The sequence below is a fragment of the Brienomyrus brachyistius genome, chromosome 8, assembly GCF_023856365.1.
Source record: "Brienomyrus brachyistius isolate T26 chromosome 8, BBRACH_0.4, whole genome shotgun sequence".
Classification (NCBI taxonomy): domain Eukaryota; kingdom Metazoa; phylum Chordata; class Actinopteri; order Osteoglossiformes; family Mormyridae; genus Brienomyrus; species Brienomyrus brachyistius.
In genome coordinates this window covers 16,448,242-16,468,110 of record NC_064540.1, presented here as the reverse complement: position 1 = coordinate 16,468,110, position 19,869 = coordinate 16,448,242, and the positions used below count along the sequence as shown (strand labels likewise).

General features: G+C 43.6%; 1 pseudogene; it reads right to left on the bottom strand.

The window, feature by feature from the left end:
- Window positions 1-5,142: 5,142 nt before the first annotated feature.
- The window catches only part of LOC125747774 (contactin-3-like), a 35,343-nt pseudogene continuing 20,616 nt past the window's right edge, over window positions 5,143-19,869 (bottom strand).

Sequence of the window (19,869 nt, the reverse complement as noted above, 5' to 3'; positions counted from 1 at the left end):
CTGCTCTTATTTGCCTGTGTTTTATGTTATTGAAAATGACTTTCAGTTCAGTTTTATTTGTATCGTGCATTTTCACAACATTACATTGTTTCAAATTGCATTACATTATCACTGCCCAAAGCCACCAGTGAGCAAGACAGAGGCGACAGTGTCAAGGAAAAACTCCCTAGAAGGAAGAAACCTTGGGAGGGTCAGCAGAGGAATCCCTAACCCCAACCAGACCCAAAGGGGAGCCCACCCTCCAGGGGGCAGCAGAGGAAGCCCTAACCCTAACCAGACCCAAAGGGGAGCCCATCCTCTAGGGGGCAGCAGAGGAAGCCCTAACCCTAACCAGACCCAAAGGGGGAGCCCATCCTCCAGGGGGCAGCAGAGGAAGTCAAAATCAAATGAGCAAGATGGCAAAAGTCCCAATTCAAATTTTAAGATTTGAGTTTCAAAGCGTGGGACAGGCAGGTGATGGCAGGCAGGTGATGGTAGGCAGGTGATGGCAGGCAGGTGATGGCAGGCAGGTGATGGCAGGCAGGTGATGGCAGGCAGGTGCTGGCAGGCAGGTGATGGCAGGCAGGTGATGGCAGGCAGGTGCATGCGCTGCTTTTGATGGCATGATCGAAAGTGACCGTGTTTCTCCTTCAAACAGCGCCCCCCTGTATACGGTATCTGCTGCCTAGCAGCTGTGCTACTATGCAGGGAAACCTTACAACCGTAATATGCAGCCAATCTTCTGTACACAAAAAAGTTATTTTGTCTCTAGATTAGGACTATGTTCAGGATACGGATTCCCATTCTGTGCTGTAAGTTAAAGACCAAACATAAAGTACAAAACGTGTAAGAAAATGCAAATGTTAAATGCATGATGACTGAGGTAAAAGTTTCCTCACATTTTTGATCTGCATGGTCTGTGTCATAAACACTGCCTCTAGTGGGATACCCTCACCTGAGCTGGAGGCTCTCATTCATTTGAGAAACACTGTTTCTCCGGTCAGTATTTTGTTTACAGAGAGAACATGCATTACAATAAGTGTGCTGACATTTTCTCAGAAAGCAAACAGAACTTTTTTTTTCTCTCAAAGTTATCCTTGCTGCCTTGGTCTATTTATTCTTCAAAGTCTCTATTTATTCTTCGTTACTAGGTTTGTGAGCCATAAGCAGAAGGATGTACAGCTACCGTATGATAACAGGTATCATGTTTTTCTTCTCCTTCTGAAGCCAACACAAGCAGTAAATCAAAAATCAAGCTTCAAAGAAGCTTTGCATGTTGCTCAGGGATTTTTGATTTACAATGACATCATCTAAACATCTAAAGGATCACTTAATGATAGAGGTGTAGGGTGTTTCTGCACATGTTTATATATAGTTTGCACCTGGAGATGATAGAATGCATTTCAGAATTTCTTTACTCCCAGCACTATAGATAAACCTGCAAATACCTTCAATCTCCGTAGAAATCTGCAATCTTGCTGATGAATCCTTCTCATCAAAAAGTACCCTGAGCTTGTTTTGCGTAAAGCCTAAAGCCCATGACTCTATCCATAGCAGTGACAGAAAAAAGATTATCTGTCCCATTCTGTCAGTGAAACAAAATCAGTTAAGTGAAGGAAGATTCAGCAGCTAATGTGAGCCCCCTTCCCTGCTGTCCTTAGAGCTGCAAAAACATGACAAGATGAAATTAAATTTTGAATTTAATTTGCCAGACTAGGATAAGTGGTTGGAAGATGGATGAATATTTTGATTATGTTGATTATATTTGTAATGTTACTTCACGTAATCTACATTGACGCTATACTTCCAGGAGGGCGGTGTGGTAGCTCAGTATGCAGTGTTGTCGCATCACACTGACTGGGTTGGGAATCGCTTTACCACCACTAATGCTGAATTTGGAGTCTACGTCTTTTGCTGCAATGCATTGCATCCAGGGCACCCTGTCCCTCATTCCTCAGGCTAACTATGACCCTCTACTGAAAAAAACAGTCATGGGAGATGCGTGATTTATGCTTGTAGTGAAACAGAAATGTGACTTTAGCATAAAACCTACAATTCTACTCATTGAACTGCAGTGTTGGTCAACCCATTAGGCAATATAGGTGGCCACTAATGATGGACAAGATGATGCCTCATGAACCACTTGCTGTATTTTTTGACCCCCACTAGATGGCGTTCTTGGGTTGCTTTGGGGCACGCTTTGTGGCCCTTTTTCAACAGAGAGAACCATCTAGTGGGAGTCAAAAAATACAGCCAATGGTTCATGAAGCGTCAATTTATCCATCATTATTGGCCACCTAGGGCATATCATCCGAGGGGGTGCCACTAACCCTTCGGTAACTGAACTGCAACGCTCACCCAAAGCTCCAGATTAGCTTCAAGGGTCACTGTTCACCTGCACAAAATGCTCTTGTGGCCATTTTTAGTTGTTAGTTTTGTGTTGGTTGATCGTGGCTGGTGTGCAAGAAATTCAGTTCTATGCTTTTCAGCAGTTCAGTAATTTGTTTATATAAAAAGACTTTAGGTTAATCTTAGTGAGCTGATATTATAGAATGTGTAGCTTAACATAATTAATTTATGTTAAATTAGTACATACTTTATTATGTAATAATAAAGAAGAAAGTATAAACAGTAATCCTAAGCATCACATGCTAAATATATTATACAACTGTTGAACACTGGAGTAAAATAAGTTTAAGCAGTTTAATCCTGTATCCTGTGATGGACGGCATCCCGTCCAGGGTATAACCCAGCCCTGTGCCCTGTGATGTATGGAATCCCGCCCAGGGTGTACCCCAGCCCTGTACCCTGTGATGTACGGCATCCCGTCCAGGGTGTACCCAGCCCTGTGACGGACCGGCATCCAATCCAGGGTGTACCCCTGTGCCCTGTGCCCTGTGATGGACTTGGAGAGGCCCATGATGCATGGATGGATGGAGAGATGTTTGGATAGATGGATGCAGTAAAACTGAAAGTGTGTGCTGTTCTAAAATGTAGAGGGATGAGTATCATGCACAAAAGAAATTGATCTGTAAAATGAACATATTGAAAACGGTTTATCCTAATGGCTTATCTGTCACCAACTGGTAAGAAAAAAAAGAACATTCTAAAACAGAATATTCTAAAAGAGTGTTGCTCAAGGAGAGTGCACTTCTGTCGCAAGTTGCTGAACTTCATAATCACTTAAGTGCATGTCTATATCATTCATAAAGCACCCAATCTGAACTTTTTCAAAATGACGATGAGTATCATGCATTAAAAAATTGATCTGTAAAATGATCATACTGAAATCTGCTTAAGGAATCCCTGCGACCGATCTGCGATTTTACTCTAATATTGCCTTGCAAAACGATGCCCCTGCTCTGTGTGTGCAGCTTGCATGTTTCCTTTGTGTTGTGAAGGTTTCTTGAGGGTGTATAAGGGTGTGGAGGTCTGTGTGTGTCCTTCCTCATGTCCTCCGCTGCCTGCCCCCTCTCCCCCACCCAGTACAGAATAACCAATTGGAAGATGGGTGGAGGGGTGAATGGACCGAAAAGGCACAAAACCCTCACATTTTAACTCGATTTTAATCGTTCATACACTCACAAGATTTTCTCAGTTGGAGAAAATGATTCACAACACTTTCACCAAGTGTCAGACTGTCATTTCTGTACACATGGATTCAATTTAAGCTGTTTCTTTACTGTAAAATCCGCTGAAAATCAAACCAGATTGGAGTCACAACCAACAGCAGTTTCCGTTAAAGATTTTAGCCTGAAAGCAAAATAATTGGCTTCTGTATGATTAATCTACATAGAATTAGAATGCTAGCACAGATTATTATCCATGAGTCATTCCCCAAAGGATGTTACCCCCAAATATACTGAAAATCCAGATGAAATTCGGCCTGACTCACTCCGATCATGTGGAGGTGGCTTTGACATTAGTGCTCGCATCTCCAGTACTGGCTAAATATAGCTGAAACTGCATTAGATGGTATAGGATCCTAAGATGGTGTAATGTTGGGGAATAGAGCAGCTAAACTTTATTCCAAAATGTTTACTAGACAGAATAGTTGTGATTCCCTGAAATACAGCATTCCAAAGCAATGTGTAACTATGAAATTAAAGTCACAAGTTTAATTTGCATTAAACATGAAAAGGGGAAGGAATAATATGTGCTCAGAATTGGCTTTTTCCAATGAACTTGATGCAGGGTGAGTCCCTACATACATCCATCAATTTTACATGAACACTTTTCCAGTGCTGGAAGCTGAGGATGTGAAATGTAATAGGATATGAGCAGAAAATAAGGTTTTCTTACTTACAGTTACTGCTACAGGAACCCATGTTTTCATGCATTTAAACATGCCGTAAATATAAACATGATAATTTGCTGACTGGGAGCTGGGTGGGGGGGGGGGGGGGGTAGCCATGCCCTGTATTTCAGAAAATACTGCACAAATCATGGATCTAGCATTTCATTTCATCACTATGGGATGATGCCATTAAAAATGTGACAGGTGGCAACTCTAAGTTTAAAATTGTATTTAATGTGGTTAATTGAGGTGAATTTTTAGCAGTGCTTTAAAGAGTTCCTGACTAAAACCCTTGGTAATCAATTGCCGTGGAAATGCAAACGACAGGCTAAACCAAGCCACTCGCTTTGTCCTTACTCAGCATTCTATAGCCTCATATTCCTCTTGCCTACACACCCACCTGGGCCCCACGGACATCAGATACCTGAAATAATTCCCTATATTTCACACCCTCCTGGTTCAGGAGAGAGGTTGATATTAAGATCTGGTTTCATACCAGGCACCCTGCTGTTGAAGTTTTCTTATTGGGCAAAGGCAAAGAGCACTAAATTAAGGGCAGCATCTGACCATCCACCCTTGGTTGCATCAGGAACACTGAGTGGCAGCATCCCTGATGTGGGCAAAGTTAGGAACAGAGACAGCTGGTGACCACGTCAGACCTGCTTCAGGTAGCAGACATGAAATCTGGATATCTGCCATAGGGTCAGCAGCTGGCAAAGTCTGGATGGCCACCTCAGGAACATAAACGGACAGTGCTATTTATGTCACCCTGACCACTGACTTGTAAACTGGTGCCTGCTGCATCAGGATGACTATGGCTGAGCAGGCTAATGACTGGGATGTCCAATGGGGCACAGAGGAGCAGGCTAGCAGCTGTCTGACAGAGCGTGGAGGAGCAGGCTAGTGCCTGGGACATCTGGCAGGGTGCGGAGGAGCAGCTTAGAGGCTGGGATGTCCGGCAGGGTGCGGAGGAGCAACTTAGAGGCTGGGATGCCCAGCAGGGTGCGGAGGAGCAGGCTAGCAGCTGGGATGTCCGGCAGGGTGTGGAGGAGCAGGCTAGCAGCTGGGATGTCCGGCAGGGTGTGGAGGAGCAGGCTAGCAGCTGGGATGTCCGGCAGGGTGTGGAGGAGCAGGCTAGCAGCTGGGATGTCCGGCAGGGTGTGGAGGAGCAGGCTAGCGACTGGGATGTCCGGCAGGGTGTGGAGGAGCAGGCTAGCGGCTGGGATGTCCGGCAGGGTATGGAGGAGCAGACCAGTGGCTGGGACATCTGGTAGGAAGCAGAAGACCAGGTTAGAGGCTGGGACATCTTGCAGGGTCCCACTAGTACGGTTAAGATGGACACAGCTGTGTCTATACAGCTGTCCGGATTCAAGCTAGTAGAACCTTTGGGCATTCATCCAGCATGTCTGAGTCATCCCAGCCTTAGGGCTACACCCCATCCTCATAACTGCGTCTCCTCTCTGGGTTCTGCACCGTCTGGAGACTGTCACATACCAGGCAGGTAACAAGGAGAAAATTATTGCCAGTATTTAATTTAACCGTGAATGCTGTGTCCTTTGCCCGGCGAGGGGCTGTAGGTTGGTGCATCGTGGCAGGGCGTGGCTGAGGTGCCAGTGGGCGCAGCAGTTGGCAGCCTTCGGGGGGGAGGTGGCAGGGCCCGGCCTCACACTCAGGATGGGGCAGCAGCTGTTTCCCCTGTTCTCTGCGCCGGTTCCTCCCCATTTGCACATTCGATCCTCGCCTTCTCTTCCTCCCTGTGCCCTGTGGGCAGTCTGCTGACCTTTTTGACAACTGGGGCTCTGGGGGTGAACCTCCTCCCCCAGGACGCAGATCTATGCGCACTAGAGCCCCCCCTCCCTTCCTCCCAGCCCTTTTTGCTGCTGGTGCTCCATCACCTTCCTGAGATGTGCCATCCCACAGGGGTCAGTGCTGGGGCCAGGATTATTTTATGGTTCTGCTTAGGTAGATGTAATCCATCTATCTTCTAAACACCTATTCTGGACAGGGTTATGGGGGGTGGAGCCTACAGTGGACAGCACAGGGCATGAGGCAGGGCACAACCTGCAGGGGAGGCCTGTCCACCGCAACACATACATGCTACGGGCATTTTAGAGACTCCATTCGGCCATACTGCATGTCTTTGTAGGAGGAAGCACACACTGCACAGAGAATGCATTCAAACGGCACGGGGGGGGAGGGAATTGAACCTTGTGTGACCCAGGTAAATTAAAGAAAGTATGAAATTCAATTTCATACTTACGCTGAATATATAAAAATGTTTGAACAGTCCTAGTCTCTTTAACAAATTGCTTTAATAATGCAAAGTCAAAAAAAAAAAAACTGATGAGAGAAAATGATCTGCCTTTAAACCCTGAAAGTTTTATTACATGGAAGTAACAACAAAGATCAGAGCATCTCACTGTCGCCTGTTAACCCTTGTTTTTGTTGCGTCATGGTGACATTTGGTCTGTCCCTCTCACACTCATCTGAGTTCTCGATCTCCCTCTGGCTATGCTTCTTACCGCTCGGAAACAAACTAAAATGCAAGATTCCTTTCTGATCGAGATACTGAAAATGAATAGATGCATTTGTTTACGGCAGATCAGAGACGTGCGATGCCTTACTCTCAGCGAGTACAAACTGCGAAAACTTGCCCTGCAGCAAATTTAAAATGATGCGAGAATTGTCAGCCAAAGCAGAAAATATGACCACATTACACCTGTTCTTATATTGCTCTACTGACCTCATGTTACGTTCAGAATGGGTTTCAATATTCTCCTCCCTTGAAAGGCTTTATAAGACTTATCTAACTGAGCTGATTAATGCCTGAAATATAGAATGCAATCTCAGGTCGAAAGATGTGTGCTTTCTATCTTATGGTCGGTGGCAAAGGCTACAGCTATCAGACTCCTAGTCTATGAAACGGTACAAAAACCAATATAAGGAGTGTCCTTTTTGTATTTACATCCAGACTGAAGAGCTATTATGTTAGCCTAGCTTAGCTTAGCATGGCTTATATGAATAATGCTGCAGGTGCTCTTGCTGGCTTTACAGGGACCTTTGAAAACTTAAAATAATAAAATTAATGTAATGTAATGTGGGGGAGGGGGGTGGGGGGGTGGGTATGTCTAGCTACTCCCCCAGTAAGAACATCTGCACAGATGCACACATGGTTCTAGTCTGCACTGTTAGCAAGCCCGCGCCTGGTCTCTCTCTTATGTGCTCGCTACTCTTGCATCTTTATTACGTAATATTTTTATAGATATAATTGTCAGATGAAGTTGTACATTTAAGAAGTGCTTCATATAACACAGGAGTATGTGTGGAACATGACTATAAAAGCTATAATATATCAAAATGACAGATGGAAATTGCAGGTTACAGCTAATGTAGTAACAGCTAAATACGAAATAGGGACTGACGGTGAAATTCTCTGAGGAGAACTGGACTGTGTGCATGAGAAGAAAAGCCTGTAAGCATCAGTGATCAAACCAGTGGAGACCATTGTCAAAATAAACATGCATTTCACTGTTAGAAGTCTAATGTCTAATAAGACTTAAACTGAATTCTAATAAGACTTAAAAATGTGTTGAATTGACTGAATATTTATTAAATGATCTGTATGGTACGCCTACCCAGTGTACTGTATACTCCAGCCTTATGCCCTGTGTTGTATGAGACCAGGTACAGTAAGTGGCTGGAAGACTGATGGATGGATTGATGGATGGATGGATGGCATGGAAAAGATATCAAAGGGGAATAGTAGCATTCAGACATGGTAATTTATCACTATTGCAAGGAACTGGACAAATAAAAAAACATTTGAGTTTCATTCCAACACTGACCAATGATTTCGCATTCTACCGAAAGTCACACTCCTGGTGTTCATCATCTATACCGAATAAGTGCAAACATATGAAGTCACGCACATACGCTCACCTTTCCGTGTCTGAGCTATGTCTGCCGTGCGATCGTCCTTTCTCTGCCCCACTCTTCATATTCTTCATATTTGCTGTGTATGTTTATTTATGCATTTTACAATGATAATGAAATAATAAATGCACTAAGGAAAAAATGCATTGCAGTGCATTTCCAAGGTGCATTAGTCCGATTTATAAAATATGTAATATGAATATTGTAATATATAATACTAATATTTATTATGATCTTTGTACTGGACAGAAATGAATAAGCAAATACAACATTTGAGCATTTTGTTGTCGTTAGCAAGAACAAGCAGTGTGTATGCATAATGCATTATATTATGTAATATTGTAATACTATTTTATAATGCATTTACTGTGGCAGCGCCTTTCCCCCTGATTTATTCTAGGGCCTTGAGGACTGAGGCTCGTGGCCTTGTGGCTGGTGTAGAGCGCGGAATGACCGCGCCACACAGATGCCATTGCCATGCGCGGAAATGAAAGCACGCAGTGTTGTAATTTCCAATTAAATGGGACAGTGAAACTGACATGCAATTTTATCTTTAATATACAGGTGTTTGGAGAAGCTGAGGATAATTAATGAGAAACAGTGAAACCCCAAGAGTCTTTTGAAGGCATAATAGGCACAGTTCACCTTAACCATTCATTATATCAGCAGTTCCATTCCTATCATTTTCCCCAGCAATTGCAACGAGAGACAACCCTATTCTATCACTGAAATGATTAATTTCTATTCTGGCCTTTTACATTTTCCCTTCCTTTGTGTATCAAAGAATGATCTTCTCCTTCTCCTCTAGCTATGCATAGAAATCTGGCCTGAGTTCACTCTCTTGCTTGTGACCAGTGACGTATCCTAAGGACCGAACTTGAACTTGCCTTTCTTACCCCATCCATCTAACTAACCTGGGCTGCACCGGCCAGGCTTACAGGGGAGACTAACCTGGGCTGCGCAGGGCAGGCTTACAGGGGAGACTAACCTGGGCTGCGCAGGGCAGGCTTACAGGGGAGACTAACCCGGGTTGCGCAGGGCAGGCTTACAGGGGAGACTAACCTGGGCTGCGCAGGGCAGGCATACAAGGGAGAATAACCCAGACTGCACAGGGCAGGCTTACAGGGGAGACTAACCCAGGCTGCATAGGGCAGGCTTACAGGGCAGACTTACCCAGGCTGCGCAGGACAGGCTTACAGGGGAGGCTAACCTGGGTTGCGCAGGACAGGCTTACAGGGGAGGCTAACCTGGGCTGCACAGGACAGGCTTGCAGGGGAGGCTAACCTGGGTTGCGCAGGACAGGCTTACAGGGGAGACTAACCTGGGCTGCGCAGGACAGGCTTACAGGGGAGACTAACCTGGGCTGCGCAGGACAGGCTTACAGGGGAGGCTAACCTGGGCTGCACAGGACAGGCTTGCAGGGGAGGCTAACCTGGGTTGCGCAGGACAGGCTTACAGGGGAGGCTAACCTGGGCTGCGCAGGACAGGCTTGCAGGGGAGGCTAACCTGGGTTGCGCAGGACAGGCTTACAGGGGAGGCTAACCTGGGCTGCGCAGGACAGGCTTGCAGGGGAGGCTAACCTGGGCTGCACAGGACAGGCTTGCAGGGGAGGCTAACCTGGGTTGCGCAGGACAGGCTTACAGGGGAGGCTAACCTGGGCTGCGCAGGACAGGCTTACAGGGGAGGCTAACCTGGGCTGCGCAGGACAGGCTTACAGGGGAGACTAACCTGGGCTGCGCAGGACAGGCTTGCAGGGGAGGCTAACCTGGGTTGCGCAGGACAGGCTTACAGGGGAGGCTAACCTGGGCTGCGCAGGACAGGCTTACAGGGGAGGCTAACCTGGGTTGCGCAGGACAGGCTTACAGGGGAGGCTAACCTGGGCTGCGCAGGACAGGCTTACAGGGGAGACTAACCCGGGTTGCACAGGGCTGGCTTACAGGGGAGGCTAACCTGGGCTGCACAGGACAGGTTTACAGCCTTGACAGGATGCCAGTCCACAGGAAAACACACACGCACGCACACACACACACACACACACACACACACACACACACACAGACCTGTTATGATATCTTTGTGGGGACCCCTTATTCATTTCTATGGGAAAAATGCTAATGCGGTAAACTGGTCTGCATAAGGTCAACAAACCGGTATTCCTCACGTTATGGGGACATTTGGTCTATCTGAAGTGTTATATAGGATTGTGCCAAAATAATGACATTTGTTTTGTGTTCCATTTAATTTCAAATTTTCTATTTCTGTAAAAGGAAACAAATGGCCACTATTACCGTCTTATCAGTATCAGGCTGGGTAAGCTGGATAATCGACTATGGACTTGCAACAAACTGCTTTTCAGTTTTACTTAATTTTTATATGCAGATTTTATAACTTTGCCTAATTGTGCATATGGAAAGCAGCTAATGTTCCCGTCGCCTTGCTCTCTTTTAGGTGCAGACATTTTAATCCTTTGGCATACCTGAGTCAGAGCGGCTCTCTGCAGATTAATGTGGTTATCCCGACACTGAGCTGTCAGGGCGCCTGACACGTCTGGCTGGAACACCTCCGCGTGCTCCAGCTGAAGTCTACTTTCCTATTCTTCATATTTTGTAGTCTGACTTTTAGAAGTATTGTAAAGTTAAAAGGCAGCTTCAGACAGGTACACTTACTAAATGCACATTTCTTATTCAAAGAAAAAAACACACAAAAAATGCTAAAGAGGACTTATTAATATTGAACAGTAGAATATTACAAATTCAATGACTTTGAATGAAATACTGCTTTATAAACAATGTGAAAACATTTGAAATCATACATTCATAGAAACACCTATATTTATTCATTTGTATACCATACAGTATAAGATATACAGCATTATTTTATTTATGTTTAATAAAAATGCCTTTAAATAATGAATCATGTTCTTTTGTACTTTTAAGCAACAGCTATATCTTTTCAAATTATCATAAAAAATGTTTTGATAGATTAAGTTAAATGTTTAATGGCCAATTACAATAGATGAAGACATAAGTGCAAAACCTGATGAATATTTCACACAGAAAGGTCATCCATCCTCGGGGACAGCAAGTCTTTGCTGGTCTGGGCAGGCAGGGTGAAGGCGGATCTGGAAGCAGGTAGGGATATAGTGCCTGAACTTGGAACAGACTGGTAGTCCTTTTTGTCACTGGGACACACAGCGATCTCCAAAGGGAAGGTTTCAGGAATTTTAAAAATGCAATGGATTTACGGTCCGTTTCTGGGATGATGTATGTAGAACAGCCCCCATGCAAAGAGCAGGAGTTGGGCTTTTATCACCTTCTAGAGGGAGCTTTGCTTTAAATTTTTCACCTCTCGGTGCAGGTCCAAGCGCCTCACACCATCTCATATCGACTCGCACCTTGAGATCGCATCAGTGATCTCCGCATGTTCTGCAGATTCTAGCACAGCTACCATATGGGGTCATTAGATGGGCTCTTCTGGGTTATCCTCGGAAGGATTTGAGGTCACGGCCAAGTCCAGTTTCATTTGGTTACATAAGAATGCTTTGCTGCACGTATAGTTGTCATATTAATAGTATGTTAACCCACCTCTCCCCAAAACTGAAAATGCTCTGCTTCACGACATCCACGTCTCTGAGGCTGTGGTGAGGTTCCCAGGTGTTTGACAAACACTACAGATTGCCTTTGTTGCGCACAGTGTTCGGTCCAAAACCTTGCAGAGGTGTCAGTTTCTGGGTTGCTGACTTTCACGCCTCTGACGTGACACTCGCGCGTTCAGACTCTCATGCTCATGCGAGAAATCATAGGGCAAATCTATATTATTCCCTTATAAACCTAAAATTAGCCACATCAAAAGCGTTGGGGTAGTCTGCAAATCCCACAGACTATTTACCAGGTAATCAAACAGATATATACACGTAAATGTGTGTGCAGACTTGTCTCTAACTGAAAAGGTCACTCCAGTCAGCTAATGAAAGTTTTCTACTGTAGCCTGCAGCTTGTCCTGGGCCACTGAAGCTGGTCTTTGCTGCCTTACACAGGCTTCACAGCAAGCCGGAAGCACCCTGGGACTGCGGTCACTGATACGTGGTGAGGGAGGACTTCCATGTCATAGAGATGAGCTACAAAGAAATACTTACGCATGAATGTGTGGGTACAGCTCTTCCTTGTTACAATAACGAACAGCCTCCTATTTCCACATAATACATTCTCAATTACTCCTGAATAAGTAGTTTTAATTTTGTTTTGATATCGATAAAATTATTATTCTTTAAAAATGAAGCATTTTTGTAGGAGAATGACATTTTTCAATATGAAAATTTATATAACTGCATAATCATCTCAGAGATATTCTTACATATTACCCCAGTGGTATTAAACCAGCGGTGCATATCTGCTGGAAATAACAATCGTATTGCTAAAAAATAAGCCTTTACTATAAAATATATAATATTTCAAGTTCCAAAAAAGGAGTAAACTGATGTTGGTAAGCAAAGCTGTTAAAAGGAATTCCAATAAATTATAAATTGTGTATTGACATATATATATATATATATATATATATATATATATATAGGGGGCGGTATGGTGGTGCAGTGGTTAGCACTGTTGCCTCACACCTCTGGGACCCGGGTTTGAGTATCCGCGTGGGTCACATATGTGTGGAGTTTGCATGTTCTCCCCATGTCGTCGTGGGGTTTCCTCCAGGTACTCCGGTTTCCCCCCACAGTCCAAAGACATGCTGAGGCTAATTGGAGTTGCTAAATTGCCCATAGGTGTGCATGTGTGAGTGAATGGTGTGTGAGTGTGCCCTGCAATGGGCTGGCCCCCGATCCTGGGTTGTTCCCTGCCTCGTGCCCATTGCTTCCGGGATAGGCTCCGGACCCCCCGCGACCCAGTAGGATAAGCGGTTTGGAGGATGGATGGATGGATGGATGAATAATGTTGACCATCTAGTACAATCAGATCAGGTCAAGGTCTGGGATATATTACATGGTAAGCTAACATTTGTAACTTGACATGTTGAATGTAGGAGAAACGGACAGGGGCGAAGATCCCAGAGTCTTTAATAAGGGCCAGATCAATATGGCCAGACGGCTGAGTCAGAGCAGCTCTGAAACGGCAAGATTTGGGGTGCTGATGGTCAGCCATACCTCCTGAAAGTCACCTGAGAAGCGGAAACCATCATCTGCTGACAGGGTGATGGGTGACCAGGCCGTGTGAATGACAGCTGTCCTGTCTAGCACATTGTAACGGAAGGGCTACCCCCCACCCAGCCCTAACCTTAGCCATAAGTAGGCAAACAGAATATGAGACTTTTGGCAATATTAGTTTTTTGATCGCAGTCACAGATCTTTTTGGGGACCTGAAAAATGGTCTCAACGACATCAAAATAACAGGTTTTTATTACATTGTGGGGAACATTTGGTCCCCAAAATGTAATATAAACATAATCCACACACAGGCATGTATGTGTGAATGTATTCAGTCTCAAAGATTACATAGTCATCTTTCAGTCTGAATGTACTTATATACCTTGACATTATTCCACCACTTCACAGTATTGTCTTTCCAGACGGGGCTTGAACTAAACTAAAGTCACAAGTTCTGAAAAGCTTTAAGCGAGGCAAGCAAGCCAGTGGGAGCTGGCTTGGAAATAAGAGAGCTAACTTTTACACTTACGATGCCCCATGATGAATTTTACAGTTAAATGGCCCCCTGCTTGTAAAGTATCCAGATAACGGAGTGCCAGCTGGTTTGAGAGGAGAACTGGGGAGGAGGCGAGTGAGGGGGAGTGCAGACTCCTCTGGAGAGCTTCTGCTCACTGCGAATGCAGACTGTGTCTGTCTGTGCCCTCCATTAGCTTCCCTTCTGCCCACTGCCAGTGCGGACTGTGTCTGTCTCTGCCTTCCAATAGCTTCCCTTCTGCTCACTGCCAGTGCGGACTGTGTCTATCTCTGCCTTCCATTAGCTTCCCTTCTGCTCACTGCCAGTGCAGACTGTGTCTGTCTGTGCCCTCCATTAGCTTCCCTTCTGCTCACTGCCAGTCCGGACTGTGTCTGTCTCTGCCTTCCAGTAGCTTCCTTTCTGCTCACTGCCAGTGCGGACTGTGTCTGTCTCTGCCTTCCAATAGCTTCCTTTCTGCTCGCTGCCAGTGCGGACTGTGTCTGTCTCTGCCTTCCATTAGCTTCCTTTCTGTTCACTGCCAGTGCAGAATGTGTCTGTCTCTGCCTTCCAGTAGCTTCCCTTCTGCTTTTTAGCACGTGGGACGTTTTATTTAAAGGCACAGGGGTTATTAAAGCATTCGCATTCTGCTTGTTTTATACCTTTTATTTTTTGCCATATGATTCTCTCCAATGGCAGTGCTTAGCTTCATCTGACAGCAGTATTTCCTTAATTGTATAAATATACTGAATAAATTGTTATAAAACTTGAAATCATATTTCTGATATTTTGAATTTGTTTATGTTCTCGTCTGGGTTTTACTCACTGATGATTGTGAATTAGGTCACACAAGAGACTTTGACTGGAAAGGAAAAAAATGATTTTTTCCCATGAAGACTGCAGGTGACTGTCAATGAAGTCTCCATTACTCTGTGCTCAGTAGCACTTGCAGTATGCAGGCAGGTTTTTTTAATAAGCAGGATTCAAAACAAGAGTGGCATTTAGTCTTCTGTTAAAGTCATGTCACTTAGTATTCTGAGTTTTCACAGTTACTAATTCTTCGTGGGAACTCTGACCCAGCAAAGCTCAGCACAGTTACTCTCATTAATTAATATAGCTATGATTATATCCAAGCGTGAGGTAATGAAGATGTAAAGTCTTTACTGAGATAGAACTAAGATTGTAAAACGTATGTGGATTTATCTTACATGGATACATCTTGAAGATATTATAATCATCACCGTGAAAATATTGGCATTGCAACAAAAATGGCCCCTTGGATGAACACCTAAAACAGAAAACAAACAAATAAATAATACTGTATATTAGCAAAAAATTGACCGAGATCACATTTTTACATTCATACCCTGGCCCTTTAGGAAACATGGCAGGGAGTTTGTTCTATACACTGTAGATATATAACTACATCATATTTTATCTGCTTTAAATGTAAATACAAAACAAACAATCATACAGTAAATGCAAGGCACATGCAGATATGATCGAACATAGGAAAAATATCGTATAAATGTATAGAGGTATGAAGGAATGAATTAACTGAATCCGTTCAGTTGATAGAGCTTTAATGAATGAGACGAGACAGGGTGAAGTCTTACTGGACACCAGGGATATCCTGATGGGACCAGTGCCCATGCCCTCACCCCCTTACTTATCAGTTGGAGGAGGAGGAAGAGGAAGGAGAGGAGGAGGAGGTGGAAGTCATCATTAGAAGTTAACTGCAGCCTCTAGTACACTGCTCCAGCTTTGCCTGCCCTGACGGTAAACCACCTGGATGAAAAAGCGAAAACACTTCGCCAGTGCCTGCACTGAGATTGTCGCCGGCGTTGTAATGATTAAGGAACTTGGCTGAACATCAACTGCAATTGTAACCGCTTTAGATAAAACTGACTGTTTGACCATCGATTTAACTGCGACTGCAGCTATGAGGCTAGAACTATTTGCACACACCATGAGGGTTTGGGCTTCAATCCGCATTTCAGGCTTTTTCTTTTCTCCCCTCTCGGTCTACCAGTTTCCTCCATTTTTTTTTCATTTATCATTTGGCAAGACAAAGGTTATTCTTAATTCTTCAATAATGTAAAAGACATTGATTATTTGGCGTCCTAAATGGGAGAGCGGCAGACATTGTTCACTGATTATATCCCTAGTACCTCCAACTACGAATCTTACAAGTAGGTTTCCTCAAAGAAACAATACAGGTAAACCACTGCAAATAAAATACAACTTTACATGGAATTCTACATGAAAATCCATCGCCAGCAACCTGGATGAAAACACATTTTCAAAACCTTTCCAGTACATTTGTTATTACTTCTCTGCAATATCAGTGTTTAACTTATATTTTAAAAAGTTAGAAAATATGTCCACTAATATAAAATGAGAGCACTCAAACTGACCGAACTGAACAGAGCTGAAGTAGTCTGGGCTACAACTACTTTTACTTTAAAATGAACAGACTCTTAAATATTTATTTTATATAAGTTATAAAAACATGTGAACAATAAAATAAAGACTTAAAAAACAATAATCTACTCAGAAAAAAAACAGGTAGGAGAGACTTAAAAAGCTAACTTACTGGATGCAAAAATGACATCTTCAGACAATTTAATGATGGCATGAACTTAAAATGATCATCAGTGGAGACTGTGGTGAACCCAGTGTGCAGTGATCCTGATACTGCATGTGAGGCACTTTCATACAGAAACAGCTTCTAAGAGAACCACCAGCTCACCTTCACACACACATGAGCGGAGCTGCTTCTTTTCTCTCGAAACTCTTTAATCTCTCACTACTGCTTCGGCTGTCAGCGAATGGAGGCTGCTGCCTCATTACCCACAGTGCACTGTGGCCTGCTCACCCAGGGCTTTGACTTACGGGTCTTAAGCACAGATTTGCTAAGGACTGCTGATGTCACTTCACTTTAGTGACATTCCTCAAGATTAATGCCGGCCCTAAATGTAAATCAAATAAACATTTTTATTTAAATGGTTGCTAAATTTCATTTTTACACAGGGCATAAAACATTACTGGTCAATATAAAATATTTGTGGACAATGTTAGTGTTTTTCTTGGCCAATGCGGCACAGCAGGCTGATTTGTAAAGCAAATGGAAATTCCTGTTGGGCCTCTGGCTGTGGGGAACATTACATCCGACCATTTGATCGAGGCTAATGGCTGCTGTTACAGCAGGGTGGAATGACGGCAATATACCAATGGTGGCTCAGTGTTTATTTAAGCTGGCAGAATAATACTCGCTTATCTTGCTTTGCTTAATTATGCGGTCCTGTCTACTATTGGAAAAAAAAATCAATCAAGGCGTAAACACATGAAGAGATGTTTCCGGGGGTTGAGGTGGAGGGGGACTTCCTACAATGAGACTGTTACCTTGAATCCTGTTAACTCTGATTCATTCCCCACCTGCTTTCATGGGATTCCAGCTCAGAACAACTTTAGTTTGTCAGGTTTCACTCAATTTTCCCTGGTGCCTGACTTAGCAGTAACGGCAACAAAAAATTTAATATTTATAATAAACAGCTAGATATATTTTAGTAAATCCTGCTCAGTTATGATTTAGTGATGTTAAAACTGAGGATTACCAGTGTCTCAGCTGAGGAGCATGCAGTAAGACATACCAGGCCTTTAATATATGATGTGTTGTGAAATATGTATTAGAATTGTCAGGATCTTTTGAAGGGGAATATCACAATCATATTCATTCATATGTGGGCTACGGTCTACATTTAAGCAGATTCTCTAATCAGAGGCCGCTGAGAATCCAATCTGTGAATGTCACAAAACTAGGAACATTTGGGATTAAAAAAAAATCTGTGAGAAACTTTAGCTCTGATTTAGGTTTAATTGATGCCTATTCATTTTTGTGTACGTTTAATTTCAAGATTATCTTATTAACTGAAATTACCTCACAGATATCCCCCAATGAGGATTTTGGATATATTTTATCATTTTGTGTATGTTAACAATGACAATGTTCAAATTCATACGCAAGGTAATTGCGCAAGTTAAGACGGTAAGGTTGACCATTTGTGAAACCATCTAGATCTCTCTGCTTAACAAAGCTCAAGTGTCGTAATCTAACTATCCTTCTTACTTTTAAGGTTCTCACAGTACTGCAGACTTTCTTAAAAAAAAAAAAACTTTCCAAACGCTCTAATCTTCAGTTTGAAAACATTGCATTTTCTTTGAATACTTCCAAACTACTTTTGTGTATGGTACATATTAGAATCTGTCCTGAAACCTGTACATCCAATTTTGCCTCAAACTGGTACTGTTGCAATTATTTTCATAAAAAAAATTTATTACTCTCAGTAAAAAATTTAGCGGAAATATATGCAGTCAATGCTGCTCAGCTGACTGCTCAGGACAAAAGGATGGAAGTCGGATGCATGGATGGATGGATAAATGGAAGACCATTTTACTGTAGTTCAACACAAACAAATAAAAAATGCCGACAAGTTTAGTTCATATTAAAGAGACGTATCTGTCCTCCTGGACGCAGACTCACGTCGCCTCCTGGTGGTAACACTGACAGGGGCACTTGGAGGGTGAGAGCCAGCACAATGGCGAGCCTGGGCTGTGATGAGGTACGCAGTGCTGCCCTTCAGACCTGCGAATCTGGCAGCTGTGTCTGCCCGCTACTCCCTCTCCAGTCCCCCTTCCTCCCAGTCGGCCACCTAGGCAAACAGAAGCAGCCAGCAAAGGACATACGCTGCCTTCCCTCTGTCCCTGCGGCCACACAGCGTTTGTCAAATTAACACTGCTATAGGGGGGAAATTCATAAAAATCCCCACAGCAGCTGGGTCATCTCGAGTATTATGAAGAGGCTGATCCCTCTTCGCCATCGCAGGCAGAACACGGGGATTCTGGGCCAATAAAGGGGCCTTGGGAAAATTCAGGAGGTACGAGGCAACCTTACAGGGAAGGCAAACAACAAAACGAAAAAAATAATTAAATTAAAAAACTGCTAAACTGTTCAGAGAATCAATGTGGCTGTAGACCTTGCATCTTTATACCTCTTTTTCTGCATTCACTTTTCTTGCCTTTTTTCCCTCTTTTGGTTGCCTCATTGTCTCTCTTCTTCAATTTATTTTTTATCACTCAATGCAGCATGTTTTCTGCGTCTGCTTCTGTGATGCTAGACCGTTCAAGCGAATCAGAAAATTATTAAATAAGGTGACTAATTTTGAAAGATTATTCTTCATCACGCTAAATGCGACAGTTGAGCTGAGATTATACACTGTCATGCAAATGCAGGCACTGAACGAGTTGCCATACTCTCAGAAAGGGCCTGTCTCTCTGCTCTGATTCATAGCCCCGAATTTGTCCATCGCTGGCTTTCCAGTGGTCTGGTTCTCTGGTAGCTCTTGACTTACGAGGCACGCCGTACCCATACCGCTCTGAAGGTTCTACGCAGGATGGATGGGAAAACTCTACACATCTGCTAGCTTTTATATTCACTTATCTCATGCACAATTCTTTCTTCATGTTTATGTGCTCAAGCTTGTTCTTAGGAAATCACTCAGCTCTGAGGCAGAATAAGTGATTAATACATTTGGTTTCAGTCTTTTAACAGCAATTAATATAACTATTGGCATTTTCCTCTCCAGTGTAAAGCCGATTCATTTCATAATTAGTTACAAATAAGCAGGGGAGTAAGAGGGGCATGGATACCGAGCCAGATTCAGGGGGTCTGCCACCTGAAAGGGGCCACTGGATACGTAAAATTACTTAGATGGGGGGGGAAGGTGACATTTTCTTAGGGGGGCCAGAATTTGCAGGTACACTCCTGCAAATAAGCAAATGAATATCTGAACACAGTAGAAGCAACGCTTCTGTACAGTACCTTCCCCAGCTGAATAAACGGTGGCCGCGTGACTCAAGTTCCTTCTCCCATACTGCTATAGACATCAGCTTTCACCTAAAATGGGGAGAGAGGTGGGATGCTCTCATTCCCAAAGGTGT